General features: G+C 37.0%; 1 long non-coding RNA gene across 1 annotated transcript in view; it reads right to left on the bottom strand.

The window, feature by feature from the left end:
• LOC104674897 overlaps window positions 1-20,663 on the bottom strand; it is a 125,139-nt gene that overhangs the window by 54,785 nt on the left and 49,691 nt on the right. Inside the window, exon 2 of the long non-coding RNA XR_749698.2 lies at window positions 15,767-15,868. This is a non-coding gene — a long non-coding RNA (uncharacterized LOC104674897). The remainder of the gene's footprint in view (window positions 1-15,766; window positions 15,869-20,663) is intronic.

The following is a 20,663-nucleotide window of genomic DNA, read 5'->3' as shown; positions in this document are numbered from 1 at the left end:
TTTTTATTACAACTTTGATCTTGTTACTTGTTTTTGGTCTCGACAGGTTTTGAATTTCTTTATGGTTCAATCTGGGTAGGCTCTGTGTGTCTAGGAATTAATCCATTTTTCTTCTAGATTTTCCAATTTATTGGCATATAATTGCTCAGTGTAGCCTCCAGTGAGCCTTTGAATTTCTGTGGTATCAGTTGTAATGTCTTCTTTTTCATCTCTGATTTTGTTTATTTGGATCTTCTCTCTTTTTTTCTTAGTCTGGCTAAAGGTTTGTCAATTTTGTTTATCTTTTCAAAAAAATAACTTTTTTATTTTGTTGATCTTTTGTATTGTTTTCTTCCTTTCAACTCTTTCTGCTCTGATCTTATTTCTTTTCTTCTACTAATTTTAGGCTTGATTTGCTTGCTTTTCTAGTTCTTTAAAAGTCATCAAGTTGTTTATTTGAAGTTTTTTGACTTTTTTAAAAGTAGGTGCTTGATATGGGTTTGGCTGTGTTCTTACCCAAATCTCATCTTGAGTTGTAGCTCCCATGATTCCCACATATTGTGGGGGGGCTCAGTGGAAGATAACTGAATCATTGGTGCAGTTTCACCCATACTGTTTTCGCGCTAGTGAATAAGTCTCACAAAATCTTGGGGTTTCATAAGGCATTTCCTTTTTCACTTGGCTCTCATTCTTTCTTGCCTGCCACCATGTAATATGTGCCTTCCACCATGACTACGAGGCCTCCCCAGCCAATGTGAACTGTGAGTCCATTAAACCTCTTTTGCTTTATAAATTACCCACTCTTTGGTGTGTCTTTTTCAGCAGCATGAAAATGGACTAATACGGTAAATTGGTATTGGGAGTAGGATGCTTCTGAAAAGATACCCCAAAATGTGGAAGTGACTTTGGAATTGGGTAACAGGCAGAGGTTGGAACAGTTTGGAGGACTCAGAGGAAGACAGGAAAATGTGGGAAAATTTGGAACTCCCTAGAGATTTGTTGAATAGCTTTGACCAAAATGCTGATAATGATAGGGATAATGAAATTCAGGCTGAGATGGTCTCAGATGGAGATGAGGAACTTCTTGGGAACTGGAGTAAAGGTGACTCTTGTTATATTTTAGCAAAGAGACTGGCAGCATTTTGCCCCTGCCCTAGAGATTTGTGGAACTTTGAACTTGAAAGAGATAATTTAGGGTGTCTGGTGGAAGAAATTTTCAAAGCAACAAAGCATTCAAGAGGTGACTTGGATGCTATTAAAGGCATTCAGTTTTAAAAGGGAAACAGAGCATAAAAGTTCAGAGAATTTGCAGCCTGACATTGCAATAGAAAAGAAATACCCATTTTCTGAGGAGAAATTCAAGTTAGAGGCAGAAATTTGCATAATTAACAAGAAGCCAAATGTTAATCACCAAGACTATGGGGAAAATGTCTCCAGGACACTTCAGAGAACTTTGCAGCAGCCTCTCTCATCACACGGTGATGAGAGGCCTAGGAGAAAAGAATGGTTTTGTGGGATGGGCCAAGGGTCCCTTTGCTGTGTGCAGTCTAGGGACTTGGTACCCTGTGGCCCAGCTGCTCCAGCCATGACTAAAAAGGTCCAAGGTACAGCTTGGGCCATGGGTTCAGAGGGTGCAAACCCCAAGCCTTGGCAGCTTTCATGTGGTGTTGAGCCTGCGGGGGCACAGGAGTCAAGAACTGAGGTTTGGGAACCTCTGCCTAGATTTCAGAGGATGTATGAAAATACCTGGTCCAGGCAGAAATTTGCTGCAGGGGTGGGCCCCTCATGGAGAATCTCTGCTAGAGCAGTGTGGAAGGGAAATGAGGGGTCAGAGCTCCCACACAGAGTCTCCACTGGGCACTGCCTAGCAGGGCTGTGAGAAAAGGGCTACTGTACTCCAGAACCTAGGATGGTAGATCCACTGACAGCTTGCACCATGCACCTGGAGAACCTGCAGACAACACCAGCCCATGAAAGCAGCTGGGAATGAGGTTGTACCCTGCCAAGCCACAGGGGTAGGTCTGCCTAAGACCATGGGAACCCATCTCTTACATCAGCGTGACCTGGATATGAGACGTGGAGTCAAAGAAGGTTATTTTGGAGCTTTAAGATTTGACTACCCCACTAGATTTCAGACTTGCATGTGACCTGTAGCCCCTTTATTTTGCTCAATTTCTCCCATTTGGAAGGGCTGTATTTATCCAATGCCTGTATCCCCATTTTATCTAGGAAGTAACTAACTTGCTTTTGATTTTACTGGCTCATATATGGAAGGGACTTGCCTTGTCTTATATGAGACTTCAGACTGTGGACTTTTGAGTTAATGCTGAAATGAGTTTAGCCTTTGGGAGGCTTTTGGGAAGGCAGGGTTTGTTTTGAAATGTGAGGACATGAGATTTGGGAGAGGCCAGGTAGGATGATATGGTTTGGCTGTGTCCCCACCAAATCTCATCTTAAATTGTAGCTCCCATGATTCCCATATGTTATGGGAGGGACCCAGTGGAAGATAATGGAATCATGGGCGCAGTTTCCCGCATATTGTTCTTGTGGTAGTGAATAAGTCTCATGAAATCTGATGGTTTTATATGTCATTTCCCTTTTCGCTTGACTCTCATTCTGTCTTTACTGCTGCCATGTAAGATGTGTCTTCCACCATGATTGTGAGGCCTCCCAGCCACATGGAACTGAGTCCATTAAACCTCTTCTTTGTAAATTACCCAGTCTCAGGTGTGTCTTTATGAGCAGTGTTAAAACAGACTAATACAGTGCTTATAGGTGTAAACTTCCCTCTGAGTACTGCTTTTGGTGTATCCGATAGGTTTTGGTATGTTGTGTTTCCATTATCTTTTGTTTCAAAAAATTTTTCAATTTCCTTCTTTTTTCTTCATTGACCCGCTGGTCATTAAGAAGCATATTGTTTAATTTCCATGTATTTGTATAGTTTCCAAAACTCCTCTTGTTATTGATTTCTAGTTTTACTTCACTGTGGTCAGAGAAGATACTTCATATAATTTCTATTTTTTGAATGTTTCAAGAGTTGTTTTGTGACCTAACATATGGTCTATCTTTGAAACTGATCCACATACTAAGGAGAAGAATGTGTATTCTGTAGTCATTGCATGATATCTGTTAGGGCCATTTGGTCCGTGGTGCAGATTAAGTCTGATGTTTCTTGTTGATTTTTTGTCTGGATGATCTATCCAAGGCTGAAAGTGGAGTGTTGAAGTCTCTAGCTGTTATTTTATTGGAGTCTATCTCTCTTTTTAGCTCTAATAATATTTGCTGTATGTATTTAGCAAATATTATTTGTATAATAATATTTAGCAAATTATGTATAATAATATAATAGCAAATTATGTAGTGACCTTCTTTGTCTCTTTTTACAGTTTTTGTCTTGAAGTCTATTTTGTCTTAGCTACTCCTGCTCTTAATAGGTTTCCATTTGCATGGACTATATTTTTTCGTCCGTTTTATTAGTCTATGTGTGTCTTTATGGGGTGAAGTGTTTGTTATAGGTGACTGATATTGGCTGTTTTTTGTTAATCCATTCAGCCATTCCATATCTTTTGACTGAAGAACTTAGTCCATTTGCATTCAATGTTATTGTTGATAAGTAAGGACTTACTCCTGCCATTTTGTTATTTATTTTCTGGTTGTTTTGTGGTCTTATCTTTTTTTTTTCCTTCCTTCTTGTCTTCCTTTTCATGAAGGTAATTTTCACTGGTGACATGTTTTAATGTCTTGCTTCTTAGTTTTTGTGTATTTGTGCATGTTTTTTGATTTAAGGTTACCATGAGGACTGCAGATAATATCTTATACTCCCATTAATTTAAACTGATGGCAATTCAACACTGATTGCACAAACAAACAAGCAAAGAAAACTAATGAAGACTCCACATTTTAACTTAATGCTCCCACTTTTTAATGTTTTCTTGTTTGTATTTATATCTTATTGTATTGTCTATGTATGTCTTGAAAAGTTGTAATTTTTTTCTAATTGGTTCATCTTTTAGTCTGTCTAGTTAAGATATAAGTAGTTTATATACCACAATTACAGTATTATAGTATTCTGGGTTTTGTTGTGTACTTACTATTACCAGGGAGTTTTGTACCCTCAGATGATATTAGTATTGCTCTTTAACACCATTTTCTTTCAGATTGAAGTATTTCCTTTAGCATTGTTTGTAGGACAGGTCTGGTGTTGATGAAATCTTTCAGCTTTTGTTTATCTGGGAAAACATTTTTCCTTCATAAAACATTATTTTTACTTTTTAATTTTTTTCTCCACATAGAAGGGGTTGGTAATATGAATAATTTATTTCTGTATTTCCTAGTAATTCTGAGATAAAGGGATGTAGTTGAACTTTAAATGTTTTAAATTAAAAGGTGGTCCAATAACAAGACTGAATTACTAAATAGAAAGCTACATTTGTCTTCTGTGAATGGCAAGAGTCCAGGTCTTGGTAGGGAACATATGATTCTAAAAAGAGGTAATGATTTTGAGTAGAAAGGCAAAGCAAGTTTGATGCAACTCTTTCAAATGATTTTAGATTCTGGAAAAGGAAAAATGGGCAATTAGTTATTCTTTGTGTTAAACTTAGTATTCATCATGCTGTTTTGTTTTGCTTTATAAAGTTTCCTTGAATCACCGACCTGGTTTTCCAAACTTTTTTTTTTTTTTTTTTAAACTTTCTCCTCTCAGTTATCCAAGAGGAAAACATTGATGGATAAAGTATATTCTTCATCTTGATATCTCTTCAAGAACACAGAAAATTGTCTCTTACCTTCCTCATTCCACTTCCGATTCTTATCACTAGAAATTTATGGCAGTTGTCACGGAGGAAAAAGGAAAACCCAAATAGGCCATAATGATGACCTGGGGCAGACTTGGGAATGTGGATGTGCCCCTGGGAGTTTTATCAAGCACCACAATTTTGACTAAGTTGGATCTAGCTCCAATAGAAAACTAGAAACAATAAAATATAACCCCCACATATCTTTAAAGAGATGCAAACAATCTTTGCTCCAAGCAGTAATTCAATCTAGGCAGGTAGCATTTGCTTTGCTACATCTTATGAGCTCGGTAGGGTGATTAGACATTTTAATTCCTTCTCTGCTGAATGTTTAAATTCATTGCCTGTTCACTAACATTTCCTTTTAGATTACTGCTGGCCTGCTTGGGGTTCAAGATCAGAATTGTAATTTGAGGATTATGAGAACAAGACTGATCAATGTTACTTTTCACATGCTTTTCTGGTTATCTTTCTTGAGCTTTTCTCAGACAGGGCCAAGGAAGGGAGTGAGATATTGTGCTGTTTAGGTGAAACAAAGAAAGGAGGGAAAGTGAGATGAATGGAAGAATACATCTAGATGTAGTCTGTCCCTTTCACTGCTACTATTTTCCCTTTCAAAGAAAGATTGTGTAAATCAAGCTTCCTTTTGCCCATAAAATTATGATAGTTTGCCACATGCTACGCATCATGCTTTATCATGATAAAGAAACAGGTAGTTTTAAATGAAAGCATTTGATGATTTGTCAGGCCTTTGGCAGTTGATCAGCCACATTGTGAAAGGACAGTAATGTCGCTGCTATGCTGAGGCTGCTTAAAGAATATGAAATGTGGATCATGGCACTGAGGTAGTTGACGGTAAATCAGATTTGATTTCCCCTCTGAGAGCACAAAATGAACCTTGTCATTATCAGGAAGAGAAATGAAATCTTTAAATATTTCTCAATGTTTTGTCATCTCTGCCTTTCGGCATGATTTAACATAAAATTTCCCCAAAGTAGGAAGTGCAGGTATTATTTCATTTCATTTCAAAGATAAACTTCACAGTTTTTCCCTATAAATCACTTGAAAAGCCCCCAATTTGCAATTGTGGAGGTAACTTAAGATCAATTGCATTTTAAAATAAAATAGTATTAGTAAAAAATGTGCTTTGTGTTTTGTCCCCTGCCAATAGCCTGGCAGTCCGTAACCACAGTGATATCCTAGTGTTTACGGGAAAATATCAGAAGGGCCAAGAGAAGTTGCTTATAAATGGTTTAACTGTGCTGCCAAAACCATTTGTTTATTGAACTTTTGACTGCACATTTCTTATATGACTTGTGGTTACCTATTTTCAAGTGTTAAACTCCTGTTTTGTTTTTCACCTTTCCCCCTTATTCTACTTATTTAATGGTAATAAGACTTTGCAGACAGTTGGAAAATTTCTATTACCCCAACATCTAAAATGCAATTTTAAAGAAAAAATACTTTTTTCTTTTTATTATTAGCATACGAATAATGCATGCTCACTGCAGAAAAAAAAATAAAGATATCAACAACGACAAACATCACCCATGACCCAGAGAGAAGCACTGTTAACATTCTTGTTTACGTTCCTGTGAACTTAATATACGAAATATACGAATATATTTTATTTAACATTGGATCATTCATTCTCAATTATGGGGTACTAGAGAACGAAGCCTTGCAAATTTCTGTTTTTTGGTCTCAGGGTTAAAATCTGAATATTCAAATTAGTTTATTTGCAAGCTATGTTCAGTATGTTACTGCAAGGGGGGGATTATCTTTTTTTTTTTTTTTTTTTTTTTTTTTTCATTTCCACTAAAGAAAGAATAAGAGATATAAACTGCCCCAAGTGTAACCTAAGGTATTTGGGTTATGTCTGAAGAAAATTTGCTTGATATTATTATTAGTTACTGGAACAAATATGTTATTCATCATGAATACTTCAGCACTTCCAGCATCAAGCCAGGCAGCAATTATCCTATTTGTTGACTGGCTGACTGACTTGACTAAATGGTAAGCAGAAGAGGCTTTTCCTAAATCCCTACTTAGTGTGGGATAGGTTGAAGCAAATAAACAAACTTCTCAATGAATTACAGCCCACGACAATGTTGTAGATAAAGAATTAAAAAATTACAGATAGCAGAATAGTAAATTCTGAGAAAGGCTAAAATTAATTAATGCTTTATTTCTGCTCCATGTTTTTCTGTCTTCCATAGACTCTGTTTGGAAAGAAGCAGATGTTGAAATCCTTATAGAAAGTTTGAGTTCAGGCTGACTGAGATATCCCAGAGTGCCACATGCATTAATATCTTCCCCCTCATACTAATGTAGTAAATTAGATTATATTATTATGTCCACATTACAAATAGAGTAACAGAGTGAGGTTTGTTGGTTCAATAGTTAGCATCTACTATGTTTAGGAAATGCACTGAATACTGGGATATGGCAATGATTTCATGGAAGAAAATCCTAGCCCTCTTGGAGTTTGTATTCTAGTAGGGGAGATAGACAACCAATGAGATGAATAGATATATTAAGTGCAAGAAGGTAGTAAGTATTATGGTGAAAAATAAAGAGGAAAGGGCTATAGAGTGTTCTGATACAAGATTTGACAGGTCTCAAATCTAGGTATTCTATCTTCAAACCCTCTGCTACTCTGATTACAGTAAGATACAAAGAACCAGAGATTTTCATCTGAAGATACTGCCTGAGATGGATTCATAGGAAAGAATAATTTCTGTGGTTCATGAATTACTCTTAAGATAAGCAATAAATCTGAATAAGTGTCCCGGAAAGAAGAAGGGTTGGCGTATCATCACAACTAAGGAAGCTAGAGGAGTTGTTTTCAAACAAATAAAAGCAAGCACTGCTATTTGGCCCCTGTTGAAAGGCCAGAGTTAGAATCAGTCAGCTTTGGATTCCTGTTTACTTCTAGCATTGTGTCAACAAGCCTGTGGAGTACTCAAAACACCAAAGACCAGCAGATGTTTCTGACATATTTACTTTGTTGAAAAGTCAACATGTATTATTTTTCATCTTGTGAATGTGTCCTCACCTTCTGCACTCTGCCCTAGTTTTTCCTCATATCAACCTTTCCTCAAATCCTCCCTTCTAATTTAGCCAAGCTTGGAAGAAATTTTCTTGTGGAGGATGTGTCTTAGGTAGAGTACACTGAACACTGAATGGGTCACAGTAAAACTGCTAATTCTTTATCTATATGAGTTACTGCAATTTTCAGAGAAAAAGCGTTTTAGAAATATTGGGGTGAAGAAGGAATGTTACTCGAATACAGAACCAGAATATGATCTTGTCTGAAGTAGTTCATCTCTAAGTGTTTCAGTCAGTGTTCAGCCTGAGAAGCAGAACTAGTAGAATGGATAGATAGACAGATAGATGGATGATAGATAGGTCGTAGATAGCTAGAAAGCTAGATGGAGTGGAGGAAAAGAAAGGGAGGGAGTAAGGAAGGGAGGAAGAGAGATTTATTACAAGGAATTGACTTACTGGACTGTGGGAGCTGGTTAAGTGAGTCTGAAATCCACTGGGCAGGCAATAAGGAAAGGAAGCTCATGGGTAAGCTCCAACATATGGGGTGTGAGTGGGAGCTACTCTCCATAGGCAGAATTTCTTTTTCTCTGAAACATCAGCCTTGCTTTTAAGTTTTTCTAGCTCATTCAATCATGCCCATTTAGATTACCATGGATAATCTACCACACTCAAAGTCAACTGGTTAGGAGCTTTAATTACAGATGCAAGGTTCCTTCATGGCAACACCTAGGATGGTGTTTGATCGAATAACTGGACACTGTAGCCTAGATAAGTTGATACATCAAAAACAAAACAAAAACAGATAAGTCACCTTGTAAATCTGATTTTTGAGAATCCTAATTGGGATATGTATTGCAAAGCCCTGAAATATGTAACTTTCCCTTTAAGGCTTCTAACTTAAAAAAAAAATTTTTTTGTTTCAATGTGAAAAGTACGCTTTTGTCTTTTCAGCTGTCAATACTTGTCAAGACCATGAGAAATGTATTTTAAAATGTGATGATTAATGAATCAGTGCAGTGTTTCTGCTATGTCTTTCAAATTCATTTCATATTAAAAATAAAGCAAGATGAAACAGATTATCTGTTAGTCAAATGCAGAGTTTTTGCCCACTGAAGAACAAACTACATTCCTTCCCTCATTTTTGCAAGCAAATTCCAACTTGTTTATTTTTGGTGGCAAGGGTTAGATATTGTATCCAGCCCCAGTGGACGTGATCAGTTAAAACCAGTCATGGAGATCTTTTTGCTAGTAACTGGGCCAGGAATGGTCATGTGACCCAGTTTTGGCCAAGGGAATATAAGTGGAGATCAAATGGAAGCTTTTCAGAAGGATTTAGCATCCCTATGAGAGAGGCACAAAAGAAAGAAGCTCTTTTGGTCCTGCCCTATTCCTGCTTGGGAAGACTTTGGAATGATACTGTAATGCTTGGAGTTCTGGAGACAACACGTGATCATAAAAGGATACATTATTGGCACTTTGTGGATAGCAGAGCAAAAGGGAAGAGCCATATTCTGATAATACCCTGGAGCTACTGAACTAACCTGCATATTCCACCATCAGACTTTACAAGTATGGACCATACTATAGTGCCAGAAAATAAGGAAATGCTCAAAAAACCCTACAATGGTAGAGGTATGTCAAAGAGACACAGAAGCCAACTGAAAAAACTGTCAATAGCTAAAACTGAAAAAAAATTGGAACAATAAAACAAATGAGATAATATTGGGTTATAATCCTAAATATTCATCTATATCCATAAGCCCATACTGATGTAAATGACTAAATAGGTAAACAAATGGGGGAAGATAACCAAATTTCTTCTGCAGAAGAATTTCAAAGAATTTATGTAGCTGCTCCAGCCCCAAGGAAGTAGAGAACAACTCCTACTCCTTAAGTATGGATGGTGCACACAGTAGCCTCTTTCCAAAGAGTAGAGTATGGAAAGAGGTAGAAGAGAGTAACTTCTCAGTGGAAAAGCCCAATGTATTAGTTTTCTATTGGTGTAACAAGTGCTCACAAAGTTAGTGATGTAAAACAATGGAACTTTATTACCTTATAGTTTTGGGGTTTTAACACTGGACTAACATCAAGTTCTTAGCAGGGATGTGGACAGGGCTGCATTCTTTTTGGTGGGCTCCAGGAAAGAATCAGTTTCCTTGCCTTCTCCAGCTTCTAGAGGCTGCCCACATTCCTTGGCTCAAGGTCCCCTTTCTCTATCTTTAAAGTCATAAAACAACAGGTCCAGTTCTTCTCACATTACATCACTTGGACCTGCTTCCTTCATCTGCTTTCTTCTTTTCCTCTGACTCTTTCTTCTTCCTTTTGATTGCATTGGGCCTACCCAGGTAATTTGGGATAGCTTTCCTATCAGAAGGTCCATTGATTGGAAAGCTTAATTCCATTAGTAATCTTAATTTCCTTTTGTCATGTAACCTGACTTATTCACAGATTCCAGTGATTAGGGCATAGAAACATTTGCCGGGAGCAGGGGCTAGTATTCTGTCTACTACATCTGGCTAATGTTGTCTTAGCCAAGTGGTCAGGGCTCACAGCAATAGTGGTAAGTCATGCTGATAAATCATGTACATTTGATTGATGATGAGAGTGTTACATTACCTCTGTGATGTTTCCCCCCTCCAACCCAACCATACCCAAGTCTAATCATGAGAAAAATATTAATACCAGGCACACCTATTGAGAGACATTCAATAAAATACCTGAACAATACTACTCCAAACTATCAAAGGTCATTGTGGTAGGAATGTGAATGGTCCCTAGGTGCTGGAAAGGACAAGGAAATAGACTCTTCCCTAGAGCCTCCAGAAAGGACCAAGCCCACTTGACACATTGATTTCAGCCCAGTTAGACCTGTATTAGACTTATGGTCTACAGAACTGGGAGATAATAAATTTAGATTATTTTAAGCCACTGAGTTTGTGGTAATATTTTACTACAGCAAGAGAAAAGTAATACTGTCATCAAAAACAAGAAAAGTCTGAGAAACTGTCACAGCCAAGAGGAGTCTAAGAAGACTTGACAACTAAATGAAATGTAGTATCTGGATGGGATCCAGGAACAGAAAAAAGAGCATTAAGTAAAAATTAAGGAAATCCATACAAATTGTGGATACTAATTAAATATTAATTAATTAATTGTGCCAAATGTGCAGTGTTAATAGGGAAAGCTGCGTGTCAGGTACATGGGAGCTTTCTGTAGTATCTTTGTAATTTTTCTGTAAACCTAAAACTATTCTAAAATGAAACATTTAACAAAGAATACAAAGTAAATGTCTTAGTATATAAGCCACTATTAAAATGGTGTTCCAATGTTGTAGGTAAAACTATCCAAATGCCAAATGGATGATCCAGATAATACTTTATTAAGTATCTACCATGTGCAGGGGAACCGTAGGGTATATAAAAATGAATCTTTCAGGATCCCCCTTCTCAAGGAACCCAAGTTCTAGTTCGGATGATAACACATTTGTGAGTTGCTGTAATAGTGAGAAAATGCATAAAAGCCACGAGGCTAAAGTTCAAAGGACATTTGGAATAGAAAAATGAACTTCCACTTGGGGACTTTGTGAAGGACGTAGCATTTGTATTCTGCCCTGAAATATAACCAGAGCTTGTACATGCATACTTGAAGGTGAAGCAGAAGACAAGCCAAAAGTATTAGAACAAAGGCCTAGGAAAACAGGATGTTAAAGTGCCTTGAACACCTGAATTATGTCTGCCTTTTTCATCATTATATCCTCTTTGCGTCCAACAAAACATGCAGCAATTGCTCCACAAATATCTGTTGATTAATGGAAGGAAAAATAGATGGAAAATAAGTTGTGAAGATCTCCAATGCCAAATTAATGAGTTTAGCCACTTAAAAGTTTTTAAGCAAAACAACATGATTTGAGCTGCTCTGTGGAAAGATTAATCTGGCAAAAAAAGCAGTTCAGATGGAAAGGGAGATGAAGGAAAATATTAAATTTGTACAAGTGAGAAATTATAATTATAGTAATCTTATTTGTTTGCTAAAATAATCACTAGGCTCTTTTCATTAAAAATTTGATTTTTGTTTATATCAAATTAACACCTTATAAAAATCAGTGATTTATAATGAAAAATACCAGTCTCCTGTTCAAGCAGAACAACCCCAGTATCTCTGTAACAAAGATAGCAGCTTTCAACTCTTTTAACCATTTATTGTAATATTTACCTCATTTTTAAGTTTCAAACACATAAGACTAGTTCTTAATTTTGAAATTTTATGTACTATTTTTTGACTCTCCACTCTGAAAAATGAGCATTTCACTTTCTCATACTGAATCGTAATCCCTTATACTCACTCCCATAATTCCTTTTCCCCATCTGTCTAGTATAGATAATCATTTTTGCTAATCAATATTTGATGTTTACAAATTTATCATACATAATGGCTAGACCAATGGCTAAGCCATATGGTCTACTATGATTATCACAATTTCTTTCTTATATAACTTTTTGTTTTTGTTGAAGGTAATAATTGCTTTGTTTTTTATTTACTTAGTTTTCCATAGCTCTTTCAACGTGGTTAAGCACACTATGAAGTCTAAGGCACCAATTTGGAGCAAATATTTTCTAAGATTGTTCTTAGGATAATATATTACTATAAGACATATTGTCTTTGAAATTCTAACTGCCTTTTAAAGAAATGGACACTCTTGTTTCTTTGATTTTTTCTTGAAGTATGTTCTCCAAGGAACTTACTCTGATATTTGAAAGGTAATAGTCTTAAAAGATTGTATGTCTATATACTATTTTTCTAATTAATATATTAGATGGATATAAAAGTCTAGTTCGAAATTAGTTTTTCCTGAGAATTTTGAAGACTTGCCAGTTATCTTCTAGTGCCTAGTGGTATGCCTTTTTGATTTCTGATTTTTTCCATGCAGTATGTTTGTTATCCTTGGGAGTTGCTGAGGTTTAAAAACAATCCATGATGTTCTGAAACCTCACTAATGTATGCCTTGGTGCAGGTACTTGATATGGTTTGGGTCTGTGTCTCTACCACATCCCATGTTCAATTGAAATCCCCAATGTTGGAGGTGAGGCCTGTTGGGAGGCAATTGTATGATGGGGGTATATCCTTCATGAATGTTTAACACCATCCCTTTGGTGCTGTTCTCATGGTAGTTAGTAAGCTATTGTGAGATCTGGTTGTTTAAAAGTGTGTAGCACCTCCCCTGCCCTCTCTTTCTCCTGTCTCAGCCATGTAAGACGTGCCTGCTTTGCTTCACCTTCTGCCATGATTGTAAGTTTCCTGAGACCTCCCCAAGAAGCAGATCCTGCCATGCTTCCTGTACAGCCTGCAGAACCATGAGCCAATTAAACCCCTTTTATTTATAAGTTACCCAGTCTCAGTAATTTCTGTAAAGAAGTGTGAGAACAGGCTAATATGGTACTTCTTCCTTATTTTCCAGGAATTACCTTTTTGTTCTGTTTTTGACAGTTGTTTCCTCCAGTTTTAATTTCTAATACTTCAAATGAATACAAGTATTATATACTCTTAATCATCTTATGTTATTTATTTTCTGAAGATTTTTAAAAATAAAATTTCTGTTCTCATTTCATGGATATAATTGTTCCTTTCTGAGAATATTAACTACAGCTTTGGGGAAATTTTTTACTCAGAGTTCTTCTTCTCATTTATTTTATCTCGTATTTCATGTTCTCAAAGGTCTAACGATCCTTGACTTCTATTCAGTGTGATTTAAGGTTGATTCATTCTGATTTATTCTTGGCTGAGACATCTCTATAGGGCAAATAGACAGCATTCCCAGTGTTTTGCATAGGAACCCTCAAGTGTCAACTGTATAGGTCTTTTATTTTGGGTCAACTCAGGGAAAATTCCTCTAATCTGCAATATTCTGCCCAGAGAGCATAAATCCAGCTGCTCTTTTCTATGAACCAAATAGGGGAACTTGGATTGACAGGGTTCTTCACTCTTCACTCTGTAAACTTTCACTTAATTCTCCTGTTTTAGAATGGTACCATACATTATATTAGCCATTGGTATGCAAGGGCTCACAGAGATTATGACCTCTCAGGTTCAATTCCACCAAAGAATAAGCCTCACCCCCTGTTGGGAGGCTGAGCAGTAGAGGAGAAATCTTGGACTAGAAATTGTGCATTGCATAGTTCCATAATCGCTTATCTGAAACTCTTTGAGCCAGACATGTTTGAAGATTCAGATTTTTTTAGATTTTAGAAAGTAATATGGTGCAGAACGGATATAAATTTGGTCTTTGAACAATACATGAGTTGGGGTGCTGAAACCTAAGCACCAGAAAATCTACCACATAACTCTGACTCCCCCAAAACCCTATTGTTGACCAGAAGCCTTACTGATAACACAGTCAATTAATGCCTATTTTGCATGTTATTATGGTATTCTTTTTTTTATTTTTTATTTTATTATACTTTAAGTTCTAGGGTACATGTGCATAACGTGCAGGTTTGTTACATATGTATACTTGTGCCATGTTGGTGTGCTGCACCCATCAAATCGTCAGCACCCATCAATTCGTCATTTATATCAGGTATAACTCCCAATGCAATCCCTCCCCTCTCCCCCCTCCCCATGATAGGCCCTGGTGTGTGATGTTCCCCTTCCTGAGTCCAAGTGATCTCATTGTTCAGTTCCCACCTATGAGTGAGAACATGCGGTGTTTGGTTTTCTGTTCTTGTGATAGTTTGCTAAGAATGATGGTTTCCAGCTGCATCCATGTCCCTACAAAGAACGCAAACTCATCCTTTTTTATGGCTGCATAGTATTCCATGGTGTATATGTGCCACATTTTCTTAATCCAGTCTGTCACTGATGGACATTTGGGTTGATTCCAAGTCTTTGCTATTGTGAATAGTGCCACAATAAACATACGTGTGCATGTGTCTTTATAGCAGCATGATTTATAATCCTTTGGGTATATACCCAGTAGTGGGATGGCTGGGTCATATGGTACATCTAGTTCTAGATCCTTGAGGAATCGCCACACTGTTTTCCATAATGGTTGAACTAGTTTACAATCCCACCAACAGTGTAAAAGTGTTCCTATTTCTCCACATCCTCTCCAGCACCTGTTGTTGCCTGACTTTTTAATGATTGCCATTCTAACTGGTGTGAGATGGTATCTCATTGTGGTTTTGATTTGCATTTCTCTGATGGCCAGTGATGATGAGCATTTTTTCATGTGTCTGTTGGCTGTATGAATGTCTTCTTTTGAGAAATGTCTGTTCATATCCTTTGCCCACTTTTTGATGGGGTTATTTGTTTTTTTCTTGTAAATTTGTTTGAGTTCTTTGTAGATTCTGGATATTAGCCCTTTGTCAGATGAGTAGATTGTAAAAATTTTCTCCCATTCTGTAGGTTGCCTGTTCACTCTGATGGTAGTTTCTTTTGCTGTGCAGAAGCTCTTTAGTTTAATTAGATCCCATTTGTCAATTTTGGCTTTTGCTGCCATTGCTTTTGGTGTTTTAGACATGAAGTCCTTGCCCATGCCTATGTCCTGAATGGTACTACCTAGGTTTTCTTCTAGGGTTTTTATGGTATTAGGTCTAACATTTAAGTCTCTAGTCCATCTTGAAAATGTTAAGAAAATCATAAGGAAGAGAAAATATATTTATAGTACTTTACTGTATTTATCGAGACTATAAGTTTATATTGCCTACTTAGAAGATTAATCATCTGTCTGAAATGGAGGGCAGGGGTGACAACTGAAGCTGCAAACCTCAATCCATGGTATATATCAAGCAATTCAACTTTTTCTTGTAATGTCATGCCTTTCTCTGCTTCTTGGGAGCACCTCCAGCATCACTAGTGGCACTCTGAATGGATCTCATGGTGCAGTTCAAGGTTTACGGTATTGCATTAAACACAGTAAGAAATACTCAAGAACCATGAGAGATTACTTTTTACTGTGATAAGCAATTTACTGGAGAGATGAACTGCTCACACAGAGATAATTAGCATCACATGGCGTTCTAAGCAGACACTTGCAACACTTGAGCTCACTGCAATAGCAACAGGAGGTGACTATGAAATTATTACAGCACTACAGCATTACTACAGTTAATTTTATTCAGCTATGGTTTAATACTGCAACTTTATGTTTGTTTACATTTCTCTTGACTGCAAATGGAACCCTGTACAGTCTGTAAGCATGTGTGTAAGTTTTGATAAATTTTAACTCTGTATAATAGATTTGTGTATACTTTATGGTAGTAAATCACAAAATAGACTCATATGTTTTATGCATTCATGAGATATATAACTTTTTATTAATTTTTGATATTTCTAGGTAATGGGAGTTCATCTGTGAGTCTTCAGATTGTCACAAATCTCCAAAGAACTTTCCAAGATACTTACTGAAAAAAATCTACATATAATTGGACCTGCACAGTTCAAACCCATATTGTTCAAGGGTCAACTGTATTACCTAGTGGGACGTGTAGGAGCCTCCTTAATCAAACACATTGAATTTCCTGCACAGGAGCATGAATATTTATACTAAGAGGGGTAAATCAAGACTATGAATTAGCTTTACATATTTTAGTTCACATTTTGACAGCAAATTTGTCTGGATAAAGTAAAATTTTGCTGCCAAATAAGTTTTATAAAATTTTTTGGGTTTCAAAAATTTTGGATTTAGGAGCTGCAGGAAAAGAATGATTGAATCTCCCTCTGTCCTTCAATGGTTAATGATGCCTCCAATTCTCCAAGTTTTCTGGAAATTGAATTCATGTGCATCTTATTGACTTCTCCCTTTGCAAGATTAGGGTTGTCTTTTTCTGCACTGTTGAATCTGATACCACTTGTCCATCTGCTTTCCATCTTCCAAAATATGGCTGATATTACTTTTCACCTTTTGTATCTTCTACCGTAATGTTTGAACATGTATGTCTTTACCAGTTTTATTACTTAACAGCCTTCTTAGTGGAATTTCAGGAATGAGCAGAGATGTGTCCAATCTGCCATGTTTAACTGTAATTCACCGGCCAAGGGTTAACCAGAACCCTGAGATCTAGAAAAAAATGGTTTGCTGAGTTAATACAACTCTATATTCTACAATCACATCTCAATTAATTAAGAGGAGCAAGTTGCAGTGAAAAGGTAAAGGACAATGATTTCTTTCTTTTTTTTTTTTTTTCAATTATACTTTAAGTTCTAGGGTACACATGCACAACGTGCAGGTTTGTTACATATGTATACATGTTCCCCGCTGGTGTGCTGCACCCATTAACTCCTCATTTACATTAGGTATATCTCCTAATGCTATCCGTCCCCCATTCCCCCACCACACCACAGGCCCAAGTGTATGATGTTTCCCACCCCATGTCCAAGTGTTCTCATTGTTCAGTTCCCACCTATGAGTGAGAACATGCGGTGTTCGGTTTTCTGTCCTTGAGATAGTTTGATCAGAATGATGGTTTCTAGCTTCATCCATGTCCCTACAAAGGACATGAACTCATCCTTTTTTATGGCTGCATAGTATTCCATGACGTATATGTGCCACATTTTCTTAATCCAGTCTATCATTGATGGACATTTGGGTTGGTTCCAAGTCTTTGCTATTGTGAATAGTGCCACAATAAACATACGTGTGCATGTGTCTTTATAGCAGCATGGTTTATAATCCTTTGGGTATATACTCAGTAATCGGATGGCTGGGTCAAATGGTATTTCTAGTTCTAGATCCTTGAGGAATCACCACACTGTCTTCCACAATGGTTGAACTAGTTTACAGTCCCACCAACAGTGTAAAAGTGTTCCTATTTCTCCACATCCTCTCCAGCACTTGTTGTTTCCTGACTTTTTAATGAAGGCCATTCTAACTGGTATGAGATGGTATCTCATTGTGGTTTTGATTTGCATTTATCTGATGACCAGTGATGATGAGCATTTTTTCATGTGTCTGTTGGCTGCATAAATGTCTTCTTTTGAGAAGTGTCTGTTCATACACTTCACCCATTTTTTTTGAAGTTGTTAGATTTTTTCTTGTAAATTTAAGTTCTTTGTAGATTCTGCATATTAGCCCTTTGCCAGATGGGTAGATTTTAAAAATTTTCTCCCATTCTGTAGGTTGCCTGTTCACTCTGATGGTAGTTTCTTTTGCTCTGCAGAAGCTCTTTAGTTTAATTAGATCCCATTTGTCAATTTTGGCTTTTGTTGCCATTGCTTTTGGTGTTTTAGTCATGAAGTCCTTGCCCATGCCTATGCCCTGAATGGTATTACCTAGGTTTTCTTCTAGGGTTTTTATGGTTTTAGGTCTAACATTTAAGTCTTTAATCCATCTTGAATTAATTTTTGTATAATGTGTAAGGAAGGGATCCAGTTTTAGCTTTCTATATATGGCTAGCTAGTTTTCCCAGCACCATTTATTAAACAGGGAATCTTTTATCCATTTCTTGTTTTTGTCAGGTTTGTCAAAGATCAGTTGGTTGTAGATGTGTGGTATTATTTCTGAGGGCTCTGTTCTGTTCCATTGGTCTATATATCTGTTTTGGTACCAGTACCATGCTATTTTGGTTATTGTAGCCTTGTAGTATAGTTTGAAGTCAGGTAGCGTGGTGCCTCCAGCTTTGTTCTTTTGGCTTAGGATTGTCTTGGCAATGTGGGCTCTTTTTGGTACCATATAAACTTAAAAATAGTTTTTTCCAATTCTGTGAAGAAAGTCATTGGTAGCTTGATGGGGATGGCATTGAATCTATAAATTACCTTGGGCAGTATGGCCATTTTCATGATATTGATTCTTCCTATCCATGAGCATGGAATGTTCTTCCATTTGTTTGTGTCCTCTTTTATTTCCTTGAGCAGTGGCTTGTAGTTCTCCTTGAAGAGGTCCTTCACATACCTTATAAGTTGGATTCCTAGGTATTTTATTCTCTTTGAAGAAATTGTGAATGGGAGTTCATTCATGATTTGGCTCTCTGTTTGTCTGTTACTGGTGTATAGGAATGCTTGTGATTTTTGCACATTGATTTTGTATCCTGAGACTTTGCTGAAGTTTCTTATCAGCTTAAGGAGATTTTGGGCTGAGACGATAGGGTTTTCTAAATATACAGTCATGTCGTCTGCAAACAGGGACAATTTGACTTCCTGTTTTCCTAGTTGAATACCCTTTATTTCTTTCTCCTGCCTGATTGCCCTGGCCAGGATTTCCAACACTATGTTGAATAGGAGTAATGAGAGAGGGCATCCCTGTCTTGTGCCAGTTTTCAAAGGGAATGCTTCCAATTTTTGCCCATTCAGTATGATATTGGGTGTGGGTTTGTCATAAATAGCTCTTATTATTTTGAGGTATGTCCCATCAATACCTAGTTTACTGAGAGTTTTTAGCATGAAGGGCTGTTGAATTTTGTTGAAGGCCTTTCTGCATCTATTGAGATAATTATGTGGTTTTTGTCTTTGGTTCTGTTTATATGATGGACTGCTTTATTGATTTGCATATGTTGAACCAGCCTTGCATCCCAGGGATGAAGCCCACTTGATCGTGGTGGATAAGCTTTTTGATGTGATGCTGGATTTTGTTTGCCAGTATTTTATTGAGGATTTTGGCATCAATGTTCATCAGGGATATCGGTCTAAAATTCTCTTTTTTTGTTGTGTCTCTGCCAGGCTTTGGTATCAGGATGATTCTGGCCTCATAAAGTGAGTTAGGGAGGATTCTCTCTTTTTCTATTGATTGGAATGGTTTCATAAGGAATGGTACCAGCTCCTCTTTGTATCTCTGGTAGAATTCAGCTGTGAACCTGTCTGTCCCTGGACTTTTTTTGGTTGGTAGGCTATTAATTATTGCCTCAATTTCAGAGCCTGTGATTGGTCTATTCGGGGATTCAACTTCTTCCTGGTTTAGTCTTGGGAGGGTGTATGTGTTCAGGAATTTATCCATTTCTTCTAGATTTTCTAGTTTATTTACGTAGAGGTGTTTATAGTATTCTCTGATGGTAGTTTGTATTTCTGTGGGATTGGTGGCGATATCCCCTTTATCATTTTTTATTACGTGTATTTGATTCTTCTCTCTTTTCTTCTTTACTAGTCTTGTTAACGATCTATCAATTTTGTTGATCTTTTAAAACCAGCTGCTTGTTTCACTGATTTTTTTTTTTAAGGGTTTTTTTATGTATCTATCTCCTTCAGTTCTGCTCTGATCTTAGTTATTTCTTGCCTTCTGCTGGCTTTTGAATGTGTTTGCTCTTGCTTCTCTAGTTCTTTTAATTGTGATGTTAGGGTGTCAATTTTAGATCTTTCCTGCTTTCTCTTGTGGGTATTTAGTGCTATAAATTTCCCTCTACACACTGCTTTAAACATGTCCCAGAGATTCTGGTATGTTGTATCTTTGTTCTCACTGGTTTCAAAGAACGTCTTTATTTCTGCCTTCATTTCGTTATGTACCCAGTAGTCATTTAGGGGCAGGTTGTTCCGTTTCCATGTAGTTGAGTGGTTTTGAGTGAGTTTCTTAATCCTGAGTTCTAGTTTGATTGCACTGTGGTCTGAGAGACAGTTTGTTATAATTTTTGTTCTTTTACATTTGCTGATGAGTGCTTTACTTCCAACTGTGTGGTCAATTTTATAATAAGTGCAATGTGATGCTGAGAAGAATGTATATTCTGTTGATGGGGTGGAGAGTTCTGTAGATGTCTATTAGGTCTGCTTGGTGCAGAGCTGAGTTCAGTTCCTGAATATCCTTGTTAACTTTCTGTCTCGTTGATCTGTCTAATGTTGACAGTGGAGTGTTAAAATCTCCCATTATTATTATGTGGGAGTCTAAGTCTCTTTGTAGGTCTCTAAGGACTTGCTTTATGAATC

Source organism: Rhinopithecus roxellana, chromosome 2 (assembly GCF_007565055.1).
Source record: "Rhinopithecus roxellana isolate Shanxi Qingling chromosome 2, ASM756505v1, whole genome shotgun sequence".
NCBI lineage: Eukaryota > Metazoa > Chordata > Mammalia > Primates > Cercopithecidae > Rhinopithecus > Rhinopithecus roxellana.
This window is presented reverse-complemented; position numbering and strand designations above follow the sequence as displayed.